We start from the raw sequence: 12,341 nt of genomic DNA on the forward strand, positions 1-12,341 counted from the left end.
GAACTCACTAGGCAGCTGTCTTCCAACTTTTAGTAATACTCCTGCCCCAGCTTGGGATTACAGACAAGAGTCACCAGAACAGCCCGAGGCAGAGCAGTGGGTGGGTTGAGACCCCGTTGCAGGTCGAATGACCCTTCTGTAGGGGTCACCTAAGACCATCAGAAAATACAGATATTTGCATTACAATTCATAACAGTAGCAAAATCACAGTTCTCAAGTAGCAGTGAAAGTAACTTTATGGTTGGAGAGTCACCAAAACATGAGGAACAGTATTAAAGGGTTGTGGCATTCGGGAGGTTGAGAAGCACTGGTGTAGCGACAGTTTCGTGGGTCATCATCAGCCTGTGGTGTCTGATGCGTCTCCAGGTACGTCGGGTGTCAGAATGGAACTGAAGTGTAAGACACCCAACTAATGTCCTCCAAAGTCTGCTCATTGGTCAGGAGAAAAATCTAGACCCTTTTCTTCTTCTTCTTCTCCTTCCCCTTCCCCTTCCCCTTCCCCTTCCCCTTCTTCTTCTTCTTCTTCTTCTTCTTCTTCTTCTTCTTCTTCTTCTTCTTCTTCTTCTTCTTCTTCTTCTTTTTCTTCTTCTTTGTCCTGTTGTTGTTTTGCTTTGTTTTTTAGACAGGTTCTCCTGTAGCCCAGGCTGGTCTCAAACCCTTCTGTAACCGAGGCTAGCCTTGAACTCCTCCGGTTTCCACTACCATTCTCAGCTCCCTGCGCTTTCTGATGACCACAGTGGGTGAATCGTGTGTACCATAGGATGGGACACAAGACGGGAAAGAAAATCGCTTTTAGAGGCATGCTCCAAAATCAGCCGGAAGAGGCTGCCCCTTGAAAATGCTTCTGAAGTGCCTTTAAAGCCTGTCTGTGGTTTCACCCAAGGCTCTGGAATGTACAAGGAGTAAATCTATGCTCAGGAATGAACCTGCTGTTTGTTTGGACACGTGACTGTGACTCGGGAATGAGCTCACGTCTGTCTGTGCCCACGTGCACAGAATCTGAGAGGACTTTCCCCACATAAAAGCAGGAAACATATTCAGCATGGCAGCTCCATTACCTTCCTTCTCGCGGCAGCAGCTGACTCTGTCTGCTCTCATCTGGGGGCTGTGCACTGACCGAGGAGCAGAGAAGAGCTTTTGGGTCTGGATGCATGTGTGTCACAGCCCTTCCTCCCGCGACATCCGGACAGAGTACCCGCTCCCATCACCTTCCCATGTGACACCCAGCGATAAAATCGCAATGGAGCCTTGTTCTTAGGTGAAGGACCATCCACAGCATGGCCTGGCTCCTCCAAAGCTGAAAGGCTAGGCGTGAGTGGGGCCCACTGGCCTTCCTTAGAACCCTGGGCCTCCAGTCACAGGCCCAAGAGTGCAGGGATGGGCATGGAGTTGCTGTGTGCTTATCTGGGTAACCTACCCAGGAACGCTGCCCCTTCCCCGAGGCCACATGCCATTCCTAGTCCTGCAATGAAAGAGGCCCCTCAGCTCCCTAACCAGAGGCCTTTTACAGGAGCCAAGGTCTGGGCTTCAGCGATTCTTAACGCTGTCTCCATATTCCTGGTCAGATATTCAGGAGTCCGTGCCTGAGCACCCACCTCTCATATAGAACAAACCAACATTCCTTCTTTTTATGTCTTAAAAAGATGCATTGCGGGGAGGGGGCTGCTGAGGCCAGAAGAAGGGTCTGGTCCATTGTAGCTGGAGTTCTGGCAGCTGGGAACCACCTGACATGGGTGCTAGCGACCTAGCCCAGGTCCACGCTTAACCACTGAGCCGTTCCTCCAGCTTCCTCTTCTTTACTTGTTAGCCTCTGTACCCCTACACCTTGTTCCTTCTCACGACCACACCTTCTTTATCCACTCCTCCCTCTCTTATAGGTTCCCTTTGTCCTCTTAGATAATTTTACTTCTAATTTCAAGCTATATACATATTACACACACATCTTTTTTTGTATCTATATAAAACTCTATGAACTATAAATGAGAGAAAACACACAATATTTGTCTTCCCGTGACTGTCTTAATTTGCTTAATAGGATCTCCAGTTGCGTCCATTTTCCTGCCAACAATAACTTCTTTATGGCTGAGAACAATTCCGTTGGGCCCCATATTTTCTTTACCCGTTCCTTTGTTGATGGACATTTAGACTGCTTCTGCAACTTAGCTATTGTGAATAGTGCTGCAGCCAACATAGACGTGCAAGTGTCTCTCCGGTAAGTGAACGTGGGAGTCTGTGAGTAAATACCCAGGTGTAGTGTGGCTGGGTCATATAAAAGACCTGTTGGGCTGGAGAGATGGCTCAGAGGTTCAATTCCCAGCAACCACATGGCTCACACCATCTATAGTGAGATCCAGTGCCCTCTTCTGGTGTGCTGGCTCACATGCAGATTGAGGTAAGCTAGATTCTGAGTGTAGTTTAGATTTGCATTTCCTCTGTGGTGAGTGAGGTTAACACTTTTCTTTCTTTTTAAATAAAGATTTATTTATTTATTATTCTGTATACATTGCTCTACCTGCATGTACACCCGCAGGCCAGAAGAGGGCATCAGATCACATTATAGATGGTTGTGAGCCACCTTGTGGTTGCTGGGAGTTGAACTCAGGACCTCTGGAAGAGCAGTCAGTGCTCTTAACCACTGAGCCATCTCTCCAGCCCCAACACTTTTTGTGATATTGACCATTTGAACATCCTCTTTTGACAACAATCTGCTCATCTCATTGTTCATTTTTCAACTAGGTTGTTTGTTTCCTTGTTGCTTTGGTATTTTTTGTTGTTTGGTTTTGTTGTTTGGTATTTTTTGTTGTGTTGTTTTGTTGTTTTGTTCTTCCTGCATTCTAGATATTAATCATCTCCCAGAGGTACTGGCAAAGATGTTCTTCCATTCTGTAGGCTGCTGTCTCTTCACTCCATTAACTGTTACCTTTTCAGTACAGAGCTTTTCAATTTCTCGCAGTCCCATTTGTCAAACAGTGGCCTCATTTCCTAAGCAACTTGGGTTCTACTGAGAAAGCCTTTGTATATACTTAAATCTTTTGTTTTATTTTTAATTTCTCCCCTTTATTTTATGTGTATGGGTATTTTATCTGCATATATGTCTGTGTATCGCTTGTGTGCCCTGTGTCTTCAGGGGCCAGAAAAGGGTGTTGGATCCTTGGAAGGGGAGTTGTGAGCTGCTATGTGGGTGCTGAGAGTTGAGCCTGGGTCCTCTGGAAGAGCAAAGAGCAGCCAGTGCTCCTAACCACTGAGCCATCTCTCCTGCCTCTTCATCTATATCTTGGAGGTTTTTTTTTTTTCACCCCTACATTTCCTTTGATTTCAGAGATTCAGTCTTACACTAAGGTCTTTGATCTATTAGGAGTTAATTTTTGTCATGGTAAAGTGTGTTGGTTATTTATTTATTTATTTTAATCAGCTTGGCACAGGCTAGATTCATTTGAGAAGAGGTAATCTCAATTGAGAAAAGAGCCCCATCAGACTGGCCTAAAGATAAGCAGTGGGGCACTTTCTTGATTGATGATGTATGTGGAAGGGCCCAGCCCGCTTTGGATGATGCCATCTCTGAGCAGACAGCCCTAGGGTATATAAGAGCAAACTAAGCAAGCCAGAAATGAAGCAGTGAGCAGCACTCCTCCGTGGCCTCCATTGACTCCTCCAGGTTCCTGCCTTGAGTTGTTTGTTTGTTTGTTTTGAGATGTTTCTCTGTGTAACAGCCCTGGCTGTCCTGGACTCACTTCGTAGACCAGACTGGCCTCGAACTCACAGAGATCTGTCTGCCTTTGCTTCCCAAGTGCTGGGTAAAGGCGTGCTCTGCCTTGAGTTATTGCCTAGGCTTTCTTCAGTGATGGCCTGTGATTGGGACATGTAAGCCACTAAGCCAGCAGTCCTCAACATGTGGGTCCCAACCCCCTAAGGGTCATATCAGATGTTTACATTACAATTCATAACAGTAGGAAAATTGCAGTTATAAAATGGCAATGAGATAATTATAGGGTTGGGGTTGGTCACCACAACGTGAGGAAGCTTATTAAAAGGTCGAGGCATTAGGAAGGCTGAGAGCCCCTGCAAACCCTTTACTCCCTGGGTTGCTTTTGGTCAAAGTGTTTTAACACAGAGTAGGAACCAAACTGAGACGGTGAGATAAAGAACGTCGGTCCATTCGGCAAAGAGGCTCTTTTCCTCCTGTGTGTATTTATGGCAAAGCTGCCGTGGTGCTTCTCCATCGATGTGCCCTGCTTCTAAAATAAACAAACCAAAAAACAAACAAACAAAAATAGTTAGTCTAGGGGCTGGAGAGATGGTGCTGCAATTGTACAGAAACACATACAGGCAAAAATACCCATACACATAAAATTTAAAAAATATATATTTTGGGGGCGGGGGTGGCAGGTATGTATCAAGACAGGGTTTCTTTGTGTAACAGCCTTGGCTGTCCTGGACTTGCTTTGTAGACCAGGTGGGCCTGGAACTCACAAAGATCCTCTTGCCTCTGCTTCCCAAGTGCTGGGATTAAAGGTGTGCGCCATCATACCCAGCTAAAAAAAATAAATCTTAAAAAAATAATTATTGTTGTTGTTCTACCTACTCTGTAGCATGGATGAAAGTGAACTCACCCTCCTAGGGCGTGCTCCCGTGGCCTGGGGTTTTACCTTGATTATCCAGGCCAAGATTCTTTTCTCTTGATCAGTTTTCCTTTAATGAGCATTGTTGGTGTTGCTATTGTGGTTGTGGTTCTAACAGTATTGTGTCATTTTTGTTACTATGGCTCGGTAGTATAGCTTGAAATCAGATATGATGATATTGCCAGCATTATCCTTTCGCTCAGGATTGCTTTTGTGAGGTAGAGGGTTTTTTTTCTTCCATATGAATATCAGCATTTTTTATACCTATGTGAAGAGTGCGGTTAGAATTTTGACTTGGTTTACACTGAATTTGTAGATTGTAGATTGTCTTGGGAGAATGACTTTTTGTTGGTTTTGTGTGTGTGTGTGTGTGTGTGTGTGTGTTGACTGTTTGCTTTACAGTATTAATTCTTTCACTGGGTAGGAGTGGAGAGAGTGGATATTTTTGTTGCATTCTTGATCTTACTGGAAAGGGCTAAGTTTTTCTCCATCTAGAGCAATGTCAGACTTAGTTTTGGTCAATGTTATCACGTTGAGATTCTTCACTCCCCCTCCTAGTCTCTTCTGGGCCTTTTCATGAATGAATGTTGAATTTTGCAAAGGCCTCTTTAAGATGATCATGTGACTGCTGTCCGTGAGGCCAGAAATATTTCATTTACTGATTTGTGTATGTTGGACCATCCATGTGTCTCTGGAATGAAGCCAATGTGAACACAATGAATGATCTTTTGATGTATGCTTGAATTTATTTGATTTGCAAATATCTATCTAACTGAGAATTTGTTCTCACTGGGGAGGCTGGTGTGTAATTTACTTTTGTTGTTGTGTTTTTAGCTAGTGTGGTGGTTTGAATAAAAATGGCCCCCATAGACCCATAAATTTGACTGTTTAGTCATCAGGGTGTGGCACTACTTGGGAAGGATTAAGAAGTGGTGGTGGTGGGTGCACACACCTTTAATGCCAGCACATAGGAGGCAGAGGTAGGCAGGTCATGAGTTCGAAGCCAGCCTGGTCTACAGAGTGAGTTCCAGGACAGCCAAAGCTACACACAGAAAAACCCTGTCTCAACACCTGCCACGGCTCCCCTCACCCCCCTTTGATAGCAGATTAGAAGCATTCTTTCCTTTCCAATTTTATGGAATAATTAGAGAAAGATTAGTGTTAGTTCTTTTTTTTTTTTTTTTTCATGTGCACTGGAGTTTTGCCTGCATGTATGTCTGTGTAAGGGTTTTGGATCACCTGAAATTGGAAGTAGAGACAGTTGTGAGCTGCCATGTGGGGCTGGGAATTGAACCTGCGTCCTCTGGTAGAGAAGCCAGTGATCTCAACTGCTGGCCCATCTCTCCAGCTCCTAGTGTTAGTTCTTTAAAGGCTGGGAAGAAATCTATAGGGATTCGTTCCATCTAGGCATGGGTTTCTTTTAGTTTTTGTTTTTTTTTTTCAAATTACTGCTTCCATTTCATCACTTGTAGATCTGTTTAAATTATTTAATTAATGTTGGCTTAATTTTGGTAGGTCATAGACATCTGGAAACATAGCCATTTCTTTTAGATTTTTCCTGTTTAGTATAATATGAGTTTTGGGAACATCTTTATGATTCTTCTGAATTTATTAGTTATCTATTGTTTTGTTTTTGAGACAGGGTCTTACTATGTAGCCTTGACTGGCCTGGAACTCACTATGTGGACCAGGCTGATCTTGAACTCATAAAGATCCTGCCTCTGCTCCTGGGATTAAATAAGTGTACCACTAGACCTGGCTCATTGATTTCTATTGTAGAGTCTCTCTTTTCACTTTTAATTTTATTAAGCTGAGTCTTTTCTCTTTTTTGGTTCATTTCATTGATTTCCTAAGAATTAGTCAATTCTATTTCTTTTTTCGAAGAATCAACTTTTTCACTTTTTTCATTTTCTTTTGTATTTTTCATTTCTATTTCCTTACTCTCTGTTGTGAATTAATTACTTTTATCACCATTATTGTTGTGTTTGGCTTATTTGCGTTTTTATAATTCAGACTATTTCCATTTTTTTTGTACCATGGATTTTGGTGTGTTGCATTCCCATTCTCATTTGATTTTAAGATTTTTAATTTTTCTCCTTTTTGATTTCTTCAATAAACCTTCCACCATTCAATAATCTATTGCTAAATTGCTATGTTTGTGAATTTTCTGTGATTTTGCCTGCTGTTGATTTTTTAGCTTTCTTACACTGTGATCAAATAGAATACAAGAAATTATCTTTTATTTTGTTTCCTAATACACGCTCTATTTTAGAGAGCACCCATGGGCTGATGAGAAGAACGTGTTTACCTGGAATATTGAAAATGTGCCTGTGGGGTCTATGTGATATGTCATTTAGTTCCAATGTTCCTGTGATTAATTTTTTGTTGGAATGACTTGTCTGTCGAGGGATTTTATTCCAGCAGCAGGGCTACTCTGGCTGGAATACAGACACGCCCTTAGCACGCCGTTAATCCCAAACAGTGAAGGTAAAGTTAATTTGTAAAAGGAAGCACCAGTGTTTGAAAGTGATGTCTAATTGAGGGGCAGACAAAGTGAAAAGTCAGAGAAAGATTTAACCAAATGAGCCAGAGATAGGAGACACCCAAATCTCACCAGAGGAGACAGGGAAAAAGAGGGCTTAGAGCAGCCCAGAGAGCAGGGAGGAAGCAGTTTTCCTGGGAGAGGTTTTTAGGTTTTTGTTTTTGGGTTTTTTGTTTGTGTGGGTTTTTTATTTTTGTTTTTTGTTTGTTTGGGTTTTGTCGTTGTTGTTGTGGGTTTTTTTTTTCCTGTTTCAAAAAGCTTTGTTTTTACTTGGTCCAAGACTTGGGAGGGGCTCCAAGGCGGTTACAAAGCTGCCTAGTGGCTTGAGAGGTTCATTCAGGTGGAGGTCCTAAGGCTGGCTGGTGCGGAGCAGAGGAGGGACCGTTGGAAGGGCGAGGAGGCCTCCTAGTCATGCTTGAGAGTGAGACGCTCAAAGGGATTCTTGCCCAGACTACCAAGATGAGACTTGTTAGCTTGCCACCGTAAAGTGGGGGAGGAGACTCCCCTCGGACATGGACCTAAGGGAGGGTAGTAGAGTGGGTGTGGGAGGGTAGTAGGACCGGAAGGATACGAGTGATGGGAGAACAATTTGAGTTGTAATCTGAATAAGTTAATTTTAAAAAGAGAGAGAGAGAGATTCTCGCCCAGAGCCGCCTGGGGCTGTCCCGTCTGCGCTGGCTGCGGCCCACAGCCGACGGATGCTGGTCAGGTGGTTGCCCATCTTCTTGATGCTTCACCTCCTCATCCAGGAAGTGGTTTTCCAAGAGCAGAACGCAGGGAGTGAAGATGCAAGAGGGCCTGGTTCTGGTTCTTCTCCACGGCCAAGGCGGCTTCCACGGCCTCCTGGGTTTCACCCCACTCATCTTGAGACGGCTTCTGCACATGCTGGAAGAGTGCACAGCCACCGCGATCGTTCTGCAACTCGAGGAGACACTTGGTGCCCTTGTGCTTCTCCTCAGCCAATTCTCCGAAAAAGTAGCCTACACCCTCCAGAGCCACGTCTTCCAGATCAAAACAGTTGCCCAGAGAGAGGCAGGTGCAAGTTGATCAGGTGGTTTACGGCAGCTTCCGCTTCGGTGGAATAATTCTGATGAATCTGGGAGGTCATGGCCGATCCGCAGTATGGAGCTAACGGCAAAGAGACGGTCCTGGCTGGTCCTAGGAGCCGAAGGCAGCGAGAAGATGGTCCCGGAGGCTGCGGCTGGGGAGATTGTAACGTGGCTGGAAGCTAACAAAGAGGGAGTCCCTGGGTCTGTTCCATCCAAACATTGTTAAAGTAAGACACAGATCCACGGGACCTCCAAGGCACTGCTCTGGGGCTGAGGCAGGGACGGTCCTTTTATAGTCTGCTTACTGGGAGAGTTTTACAGAGACAGGTTGAAAAAGGAACAAGCTAGACACAGGTGAAGACAGAAGGAGCCAGAGATGGGAACGAAACAGAAGACTAGAACAGATTGCTAGAGTTAGTCTGATACCAAGCAGAGCAATTCAGGCAGAAACTGAGAGAAGCCAGTTTGAATTAGTCAGCTTGGAGATGAGTTTGATCTGGAACAGCTGTGTTGAACCAGCCAGCCAGAGTTCAGAAAGAGCTAAAAAAAAAATAATAATAATAATAATAATAAAAAGGTGAGCCTATTCAACAGTAAGTCTCAGAGGCTGAAAACATCTAGGCCTAGGTTAGATTGTATGGAGGCTCGAAGCTTCCAGGACTAGGCCTAGGTTAGCAGATAACTATTACATCAGGCAAAGAAAAGTTACTTTAACGCTTGTCTGTTGATGAGAGTGGAGCATTGAAGTCACTCACTACGGTTGTGTTGGTGTTAATCTGTGACTTTACATCTGGTAGCATTTGTTTCATTAAGTTGGATGCCCTTGTCTTTGGCATGTATGTGTTTAGAGTATTAATATTATAATAAAAGACTGTTCCTTAAATCAGTATGTAGTAGCCTTATTTATCTCTTTTGGCTATTTTTTGTTTGTTTGTTTCTTTGAAATCTATTTGACAGATATTAAAACAATGACACCTGCTTGCTCCTGGTTTTATTTTCTTTGGCATGTTGATTGTGAGGTATGTTTCTTAGCAACAATAAACAGGCATATCCTGCTTTTAAACCCAGGCTGCCCATCTGTGTCTTTGAGACAGGATTTCTCTGTGTAGCCTTGGTTGTCCTAGACTCACTTTGTAGACCTGGCTGGCTTCTAACTCACAGCGAGCCACCTGCCTCTGCCTCCCGCATGCTGGAATTAAAGGCGTGCGCCATGGCGCCCAGCTATCGTCTGTGCCTTTTTATTGGGAGAAATGAGATTATTAATGTTTAAAGTTATTGTTAGAAGATGTGTATTAACTCCTACCATTTTATTGATTTCATAGTGTTTGTCACTTTCCTAATCCTTACTTGCTTAACTGTTGTGCTAGCATTGTTTGCTGTTTCCCACAGCCTCTTGGAAATGTTTATCTTCCTCTTTGTATGAAGAATTCCTTTCAATGTCCTCGGTAAAGTTGGCTTGGTAGTCATAAATTCTTTAGCTGGAGTGATAGCTGAAGTTATGTTTTAAGTTTAAATTACTGTGCTTAAGAGATCTATAAAACAAAAAACACCTCAAATAAGTACGACCCACTTTCCAAAGGACAGAACTTCCTGAATTAGGGGAGGGAGCTATTGTTCATATACAATAATAAGACATGCTTTTTCACTTCAGTAGACATGGTTGGTTGCCCCAACTGCCCAGGATGTGCTTGATCAGACATAGGAGGGAAGTATGCAGGAAGTACTTCAGGATGTATGCTTGCTCCTGATTGGACAAAAGTGGAAAGCACTTAGCCTTGTGGGCTTCACCTTTAAAAGCTCCAGACTGATGCAATTTGCAGCTGATCCCTGGGAATCCTGGCTATGGACTGGCCAGTATTTAATAAAGCTTGCTTCAAATTTGCCTCAAAAATTGTGATTCTGATCTTATTCTCACCCTGCTTATATCGTGGCAAGCTTTTCATTCTCCCTGGTTATGACCATTATGCACGTATGCAGCTGTGCTCTTTCAGAACCTGAGGCACATCGTTCCATGCCCTTCTGGCTTTTAATGTTCCTACTGGGAGAACAGCTCTTGTTCTGATGGTCTTGCCTTTACATGAAACTCGGTGTTTCTCTCTTGCAGCTCTCACCTCTCATTTTATTGTTGCTGTGTATATTTTGTGTTTTAACTATAATATAATGGGACTGGGTTTCTCCTCATGTCCTGTGTATTTGCTACTTTGTGTGCCTCTTACACCTAGATTGGGAGGGCTTTCTACTATGCCTGCACTGAAATGTTTTCTGTGACTTTGCATGGAATTCTTCCACTTCTTCTATGCCGTTCATTTCTAGGGTGGGTCTTTTTTATAATGTGCCAAAGATCTCACATGTTCCACTTGTACTTTTGTTTTTTACATTTATTCAGTTAGTTAATGTGCTGGGCGAGTGAGAAGAAGGGCCATCTCTCATCCCCAATCACACACTTTTTAAGAATCTTCATCCTAGCCGGGCGTGGTGGCACATGCCTTTAATCCCAGCACTCAGGGAGACAGAGGCAGGCGGATCTCTGTGAGTTTAAGGCCAGCCTGGTCTACAAAGTGAATTCAGGACAGGCAAGGCTACACCGAGAAACCCTGTCTCAAAAAACAGACACGAGAGAGAGAGAGAGAGAGAGAGAGAGAGAGAGAGAGAGAGAGAGTCTTTGTCTTTAGCTGAATGCTTGGATTCTTCTGCTTTGTCTTCTGTATAACCCAGCCTATTGGCGAGGCTTTCCCCTGAGCTTTTTTTATTTGACTTAATGAATTTCATTCCCAGCATTTTCTTGTGGGTTTTCTTCAATAGTTCTCTTTATTGAATTCCATTTTCACATTGTGCATTGACTTCGTTCTGCCATCCCTACTCTTTAGAAATTCATTCAAGAGTTTATTTGTATCCTCTTCAACTTCTTGAACGTATCGATAACCATCCTTTTAATGTCTTTGTCTAGAATCTCATCTTGACGTAGTCACTGTCGTTGGAACCATTACTGTGAAACTGGTATTTCAGGAGGAGACATGCTGCCTTGGTGTCTGGGTTAGGGTTTCTATTGCTGTGATAGAACACCATGACCAAAAGAAACTTGTAGAGGAAAGGGTTTATTTCACCTGTGGTAACCTGTTTAACCTGCTTAAACTTTATAGCCCCTCCATTGAGACCTACTTTTACTTCCTAGCATGACCGAAGTTCCTCTGTTAACACCAGCTCTTAGCATATCAGAAACCATTTTGACTCCAAGTCTCCATTTAATTATAAGGTGAAATTAAGTTCAAGTTCTCAGGCCCTAAGTCCCTGAGACGTACAGTTCAATGCTTGCTGCTTAGAATAAAACAATAGATGATAAATGCGTGTTCTACCTGGGTTAAAGATAAAAGATGTTCTATTAGAGTTGAGGCTGCAGCATCCTGCTATGCTCCTTGCTCCCAGAGAGCTGGGAAGACCCCCCAAAGAGCTCTGCTACCCTAAATCCCAGCCAATCAGCTGAAAATGTTTTCTCTAGCTACAGACATTGTGCTCAGAACAAAATCGATTCTTCTTATGTTTAACTGGTCAAAATGACGCCTGCTGCCCTCTCCCTTGCTTCCCACCTGCTTACCTGCTTGTTACCTAGTTGCGGTTTTTCTTATTTTAAAAAAGCCTGCTTTAGGCGGATCGCTGTGAGTTCGAGGCCAGCCTGGTCTACAAAGCGAGTCCAGGACAGCTAAGGCTACACAGAGAAACCCTGTCTCAAAAAAAACCAAAAAAAAAAAAAAAAAAAAAAGAAAGAAAGAAAAAAGCCTGCTTTAGAAGCAGACCAATGTAACAGGTAGGCACCCAAGTTCTTTCTGTGTCTCTTGTCATGACCAGTCTTGGGTGTGGCGTTCTCATAAGCCATCAGCAGCTCATCGAGATTGGTGCTCCAGTGGTTTGTGTGGCAATTCTTGTATTTTTTTTTAAGATTTATTTTTTTTATTATTATTATGTACACAGTGCTCTGCCTGCATGTACACCTGCAGGCCAGAGGAAGGCATCAGATCACATTATAGATGGTTGTGAGCCACCATGTGGTTGCTGGGACTTGAACTCATGACCTCTGGGAGAGCAATCAGTGCTCTTAACCTCTGAGCCATCTCTCCAGCCCCTTGTGTGGCAATT

At 43.5% G+C, this 12,341-nt stretch overlaps 1 pseudogene across 1 annotated transcript; it reads right to left on the reverse strand.

Moving 5' to 3' along the window:
• Window positions 1-7,031: 7,031 nt before the first annotated feature.
• Window positions 7,032-8,269, reverse strand: LOC311606388 (ferritin light chain 1-like; annotated as a pseudogene). Its single transcript has 2 exons — window positions 7,806-8,269; window positions 7,032-7,057 (listed from the first exon to the last, which is right to left on the reverse strand). The product of its transcript is annotated as a ferritin light chain 1-like (transcript).
• Window positions 8,270-12,341: the final 4,072 nt, after the last annotated feature.

Source organism: Acomys minous, assembly GCF_964271855.1.
Source record: "Acomys minous genome assembly, chromosome: 1".
In the NCBI taxonomy this organism is placed as follows: domain Eukaryota; kingdom Metazoa; phylum Chordata; class Mammalia; order Rodentia; family Muridae; genus Acomys; species Acomys minous.